The sequence below is a fragment of the Tachypleus tridentatus genome, chromosome 3, assembly GCF_004210375.1.
Source record: "Tachypleus tridentatus isolate NWPU-2018 chromosome 3, ASM421037v1, whole genome shotgun sequence".
NCBI classification, from domain to species: Eukaryota; Metazoa; Arthropoda; class Merostomata; order Xiphosura; family Limulidae; genus Tachypleus; species Tachypleus tridentatus.
Genome location: NC_134827.1, coordinates 70,335,636 through 70,342,699, shown reverse-complemented (window position 1 = coordinate 70,342,699; position 7,064 = coordinate 70,335,636). Strand labels below are relative to the sequence as shown.

At 29.3% G+C, this 7,064-nt stretch overlaps 1 long non-coding RNA gene across 2 annotated transcripts; it reads right to left on the bottom strand.

Moving 5' to 3' along the window:
• Window positions 1-952: 952 nt before the first annotated feature.
• On the bottom strand, window positions 953-6,843 carry LOC143247109 (uncharacterized). 2 transcript variants are annotated; one of them, XR_013026379.1, is made up of 4 exons: window positions 6,701-6,843; window positions 5,775-5,953; window positions 4,938-5,033; window positions 953-2,375 (listed from the first exon to the last, which is right to left on the bottom strand). It is a non-coding gene; the product is annotated as an uncharacterized LOC143247109 (long non-coding RNA). The 2 variants fall into 2 exon arrangements; XR_013026380.1 differs by lacking the exon at window positions 4,938-5,033.
• Window positions 6,844-7,064: the final 221 nt, after the last annotated feature.

Sequence of the window (7,064 nt, the reverse complement as noted above, 5' to 3'; positions counted from 1 at the left end):
AAATACTGTGGATTTGATTTACCTTGATTTTCAGAAAGTGTTTGATAAGGTGCCTCACAAAAAAACTTGTTATAAAAATGAAATTTGTGGATGTGGGAGAAGCATTATTAAATTGGACAGCAAATTGGCTGGAGAGTAGAAGGCACAGAGCAGTAATAAATGGAGCTAGATCTGATTAGATCACAGTTATAAGCAGTTTGCCTTGGAATTCTATGTTGGGTCCTTTGTTGTGTGGGATTTATATTAGTGATATTGACTCTGAAATGACTAACAAAATTTTGAAGTCTGTAGATGACATTAAGATCTTTGGGGAGGTTAACTGTATCAAGGAGGCTGTAACCTTACAGGAAGACTTAGATAATTTTGTGTATTGGACCAGTACGTGGCAGATGATGTTTAACTATCCAAAACGTAAGGTGTGATGTATCTAGGTTTTCACAATTCAAATGGAAGTTTGTTAAATACTGTGGTTGAGGAAAAAGATCTTGGTATTGTGATAAAAAAAGCATCTATAGAAATATTGAATACAAGATGAGGGGTATTATTGTTTCACTGTATAGATCATTTGTAAGGCCTCATATAGAATTCTGTGTACAGTTTTGGGCTTTCTTCTTCAAAAAAGACATTGAATTGTTGGAATATGTTCTGAGAATAACCTCTAGGATGATGTGATTGCCCTATGGTGAGAGACTAAAATGTTTAAACTTGTTTTTTCTGGAGAGGAAAAAAACTTGGTTGGCTTTTTGAATAAGCTGTCTTTAGGAGTGATGAAGGCAGGAAACTTAACCAAGTTCAAGAAAAGATTGGATTGGATGAATACATGAATAGCAAGGGGTGTTTATAGTTGGGAGCTGAAAATGACATTCTTGGCTAATAAGCTCCTTTTTGTCCCCATGAAATTTTATGACACAAGATATATAATAATATATAATTTCAGAGTTTGACTTGTGCTAAGTTGAATATTTAATGCAAACAATCACTGTGTTCTGTGTTGTGTAAATAAAGTAATTATCCTCTTTTTACCTGCTGTTTTATTTAATTAATGCAGGAATGTCTTAGTATGATATATGTACATACTTGGAAATTGGGGTTTTTAATCTTATATTCAGCAAAGCCAAGAGAACTTGTATTGGGTTATAACATATGATTTGTATTAATATAAACATGAAAACTTTGTTTGAAGAAATGAAGCCTTGTAATCAATAAAGCAAATAGATCCATAAAATTCTATTTGTTTATTTCACTGATATATCTTGATTGTTTCATCTTTGACAACAAATGTTACAACAATAAAGTATGCCATGAACCATAGCTCTCAACATAAATGTTTACATTGTTTACAGCAGTGTTACTGTTCTAAACCTTGTTTATACCTGCGTTAGTCTTACACAACTACTTAACCAATGTCCTATTTGTTTCTTCATTGTTTTATGACAACAATTTTCCAAGTTAGTGTGTATAAAACTAGCTGCATTATTTTTCATGTTCATTTGTAGTTTTAGTCTATATAGTTATCTTGCTTTGATTATAAACTGTTGGTATAACCTGTACCCTTCTTGCCACTGACCTGCTGCTTATAACGTTGAAATTACTGTACGTTCTGTAGTTTAACATTGCTTAAACACTACAGGTTTTTCTGCTTATAACACTGTGTGAATATTGCAGTGTAAAAACAACTTAACTATTTAACACATTTATTAACACTATTTGCACCACTTAATATATGCATTGAAGAGTTAAGTTTAAAACACTACTGTTAATATTGATTAACACTAGTGTTATTGCAGTGATATGTTAATACATTGCATTAATATTAACAATCATGCATCACATAATTCACATTTACACGTTTATTTCACAAACATGTTATTAAAATAACGCTATAAGTGTTGTTATTATTGTGGAGTGATTAAACTTTTGGTAGGTATACTGTTTACATATGGTGTTTCTGCAAGAAAAATTAAGAAATTTGGTATTATAATTTTATTGTTTAAACTTCATGTACACATGTTTTGTCCATAAAACCTTGAATAAAATTGAATAGATAGAATTTGGTTTTTGGTGACAAATTTACATAAAAGAAAATATATTATGCAGATATGAAATTTTATGCATGTAAAGTACAAATGTTAACACTAGTTAAAGAATCTCTTAAGTTTTTAATTTGGCATCTAGTGAGATTTTAATAAAATGTCTGAGAATTGTTTCCACTTTTTAATTCAGTGTACACATTTCCAACCATCCACTGTTTTATAATCCTAAACATATATTGCTAAAATGTCTTCCAGACTGTTTGTAAGTGCCACCAGATGGGGTATCTTCTTATCTACAGAATTCAAATGTCTTTGTGAGATTGCTTCAACATCATCAGTGCTCTGAAAAAAAGAGGGGGGAATATTAAGTAATAATGAATATTGTAAAATTGATGTTCATTCTCACTGTCGTCTATGTGCTTTCAGTGCAAAACTTTAGTATCAATAATTCAGCTATCTTGTATATTTCAAAAATGAAGTTGGCTTGCATCATTCCTTTGTCTCTTATTAACATTTTTGATATAGGTCAAAGGCCATATCATTTTGTTTGTTGACGTGCATTTAAAACTTTATTATACTGTTGCTTTATAATTTTGTGTCATTAAGTTTAGTATCAGTCTGTAGATTATAATTCAAATTTTTATATTACACATTATTTAGTTTCTTAAATTGAAAGTAGAGGTTTAAAAAACCCACATCCAAGCATCAATTTTTGTGTGTCACATAGTATGTGAATGCAGTACTGGTACAAATTAGATGTTTGTAATGTCAAAATACAAAGCCTGTAGGTTTGTATAAATTAGGAACTCAAGTTACTAATATTGACCAGCTTGAGTGTAAAATAACTTTTTTTTTTCCCATTTGCTTAGATATTGCTTATGTAGTGAATCAAACACAGTGGTTCATTCACCTCTTTTTATTTTTGGAGGTGGTCCCTTATATACATTTCTATATATGACGTGATTAACCAAATGAAAGCTCAGAATGTTTTTCAAGTGGTTTTCTCATCCATGTTCAAATATAATGGCATTGTCTCATTCTTTTGAGACATACATTTATGCTGGTGAGATGAGTCTTTTAGCCTGTTTAAAATTATATATATATATTTATATCCAAATACAGCTTAGTTACTGAACTTGGTAAATTGTAATTGAATTCTGTTGTGCTGATATAGTTATATATGATTTTTTGTTTATTCAAATATATATATATATATATATAAAACAAAATTTTCATTTCAGATACTCTGTGCAGAATTTTTTAAAGCTTAATAACATATGCAGCAACTGAGTACAAGGGTCATAACTAGAAGAAGTAATTATTTGCTTTATTCACTGTATTATGTTGTAAGAAAAATAAGTTTACAAACTTTTTTGTAAATAGTGATAGTGTATATATGTATAAAAATATAACTGAAATGTGATTGTATTTTATAAAATACTAGTGCACTAAGACAGGTCATTTTGTAAAGGTCTGTTTTACGTTCTTGGATGTGGTAACATGAGTGCATGTGTCATGTAGTAACTTCTGTGATGTTAGCCAAAAACTGCTGAAAGGTCGATATATTTACACACACACACACAAATGTGTAATGTCATGATATTTAAACTACTTAGATTAAACGTGTGTCCTTGAGTTGTAATTTATAGTTATTCTGGAGAGGATAAAGCATAATTTATATATTTCCTGACTTTTTATGGTGGTTATGAGATAGTCAAATCTACCTAATGTATACAGAAATTCTGATTTGAAAGTAAAAATAAATGAAATATGTAGATTTTTCTTTAAAAAATTTGGTAATTATCTGGAGGTTACAAAGATTTCAATTTTAAAATTACTCTACATGTTGAACAGTCGAAAAGAAAAAAATGTGAAAAAACATTGCTTAAGAAATCTTAAAACTTAATAATAATGAAAAAAAAAATCTAAACAAAAGCTTTATATTGTTTATTAATAACTTGCAAAATTTTGTAAAGGTAGGTTTACATGATCAAAAATCATGGTATAATTATTCTCATGGATACTTTTATGAGCTGGGTGAATTTCACCCAAGTTGTTATGGAGTGGTTAATGTGCAAAAGTAATAACATGGAGTGATTAACTGATTGATTGGTGTTGTATGTAGTGTTCAACATAATTTCAGTTACATCATGGTTGAGGGGCAGTAACCCAGTGATAATATGACAAAAAAAAAACAAAATAAATTTAAAACAATAGCAAAATGGCTGCCAGTCAGCTATCTTTAGTTTTTCAACAAATAATAAAAAAAATTGCTTTATTGCTTCATCCCTTTACTATCTACTAGCAATTTCTAAGATATGAAAGACATATTTAAGAGAATCCATAAACCACAGGAGATGTTAACATTTGGAAAGTTACAAAAATGAAAAAAAAGAAAAACATAACAAAAAAGAATAATTTGTGTTGTATCATTCACATAATGTCTCCTATCACTAAGCATAATATGAAAAGTCTACCTCAAATTGTCAATGAACAAAAGGTAATAATATATGGGGGAAAGGGAATGGATCAGTTATTTTTAATGTTAAACAAACAAAGTGCATCATCCACTAAATATATCCTATCAATGTGCACGCTATAAAAGATATATCCTTTATTGTTTGTGCACTCAAGCCATCACATTATATAAATTCACATGGACGACTGTAAGAGAGCATCTGAAATGATCATTAAAATTGACGTGTTAGATGATTACAGGAAATATTGGGGTGACAGATGGATAGACAGAGAACAGTTTTAGAGTTCATGTATTGTTTCATTGTAGAAGACTAGAGTCAGATATATTTCAAGTCACAATTAACTTTTAACAATTTTTGTATACTGCTGTTATTCTCAACAATGTACTGTAAATCAAAACTTAAAGTTATAAAAAAAATACAGTACCTTTACCACTTTAATTACTGTCTTTGACAGCTCCCCTTTCCTTTTGCCCTACCAATTCCTTCAATTTTCCTACAAGTCTCAAGCTTTTCATACAATCTGTCATGACAGACCACTTTATGAGAAAATATATAGTTGAATTGGTTTCGTATGATATATAAGCTGTAACTATATTAGCCAAATATCCGTAAAATTTTGCTCCAAGAACCTTAGTTTATCTTTACACAACCAGTATGTTCGTGAAATAATTATTTTATGAAAGGGTTTAACTTTTAACAAAATTTAATCTTATCAATGTCTAAAATTATATACAATGAAATATTTTACAGATAATATTCAATGTTATGAAAACAAGTTTTGCATATGTATATTTAAATACATCATAAACTGCTCTGCAACCTTTTACATCAGCCACTCTATTTTATTCGTCCCTTCATTTCTAGTGTAATCAAGGTTGTTGATGTTTCTCGTGCATAATAACTCATGCAGTACCTTAAATAAAATAATATTTTCTATGAAAAAAAAGAGTTGATTTTTTATTTCAAGCTAAAATCCACATTACCTTTTGTGAACTCTATTCAAACTGATAAACGTTCACACTTCTACTTTACTTTAGTAAAAAAGAACTGTATTTCAGAACAAGATTTTTTACCTATACCATGAAATTAGCTGAGTACTTTACTGTGTATTGTGAATAGAACTTCAAATTGTGGATTTAATGTAATGTATTTATTGGCTTATTGTCTAGTTTATTATAGCTTTCAAACTGTTTGGAGAAACTATGATTTTCCATTATTTTTTTATGCTGTTCAGTAATTGATTTAAGATGAAATAACGTACAAAACTTATAGGTTGGAATTTTCCTGTGTGGTTTGCCACTGTACTTTTCTAGAGCAGATTTCTCTCATTGATGTTCTAATGTGTTATTGGACTGTCCATCACTCCATTCTTTATTGAGTTGCTCTACATGTTTATCAAAGTCCTCATTTATTGGAACAGGGAAAACAGTTGATTTCCTTCTGTTATAATATAAAAGATAGTTTAGTATAGATATTATCAAGTAGTTATTTTATGAGTGGATATTTTGTGATTGTTTACTTTTTCTATTGCAAGAAAATTGCAGATGATTATTAGAAGTTGAGTTTGTAATTCATTGATCTCATGAATACAGAGCAAATTATTTGTAATAAATAAATAAATAGTATCAATATGAAAGGGAAACAGAGAAGAGACAAAGACAATAACAGAAGAGAGTAAAATAACAGCCAAGGAAATGTTGGGTGGGAAGTTAAATGCCGAAGAAGTGATAGGCCTAATGTTTAATATGTTAAGAGGAAAATTAACAGTCTTAAAAGAGGCTAGAAGTATATAGTTTATGCTATCAAAGCAAATTCTAAAAATAATTGAATCAGTCTGAGTGCACATTGATAAAAGAAAGACGATTACTGGAAGATCATTATGTACATATGTTAACTTGTAGCACTTTTATAAGTGAATTATACACAGAATTAAACATATATACAACAACTTCTTTACACAATAAAGGTAATAGGCATATCGTAAACTCTATACAGTGCTCCAGTGACCTTATATTAAAATTACTATGAGTAATGCTTCATATAATTTTAATCTTGTAAATATATTTTGCATTAATTTCTACTTGTTTGACAGTTTTCCTTAAATATTCCAGATTCATCATTATTTCTGGCAGTCACATATAAGTAAAATATTGTTCAAAATGACATTATAATAAAATACAATAAAACCTGTCTATGCCGGAAACTGCATGGGACGGAAACCTGACAAGCCGGAAATATCAAAATTTTGCAGCATTATCTTAAGATTTATCTTATAAAAAAGTCCTCTTTATGGCGGAACCTACATAACGAGGACGGAAAATTATCTTTCACCCACCTCGTCTTTGAACAAGTAGGATTAGAACCTGAATTAGACGGAAAAATGTTTTTGATTGAGTATTAATTTCTTATTTAATAATTTCTTTAAATATTAACAAATTCTTGTTCAATTAATAATTCGTTCATATATTAACATATTCTCGGATATTGTTACAGTAAGTATTGGTTAAATATAATTGTTCTTTTTACTGCCGTCATTATTCCTGAGGCCGCT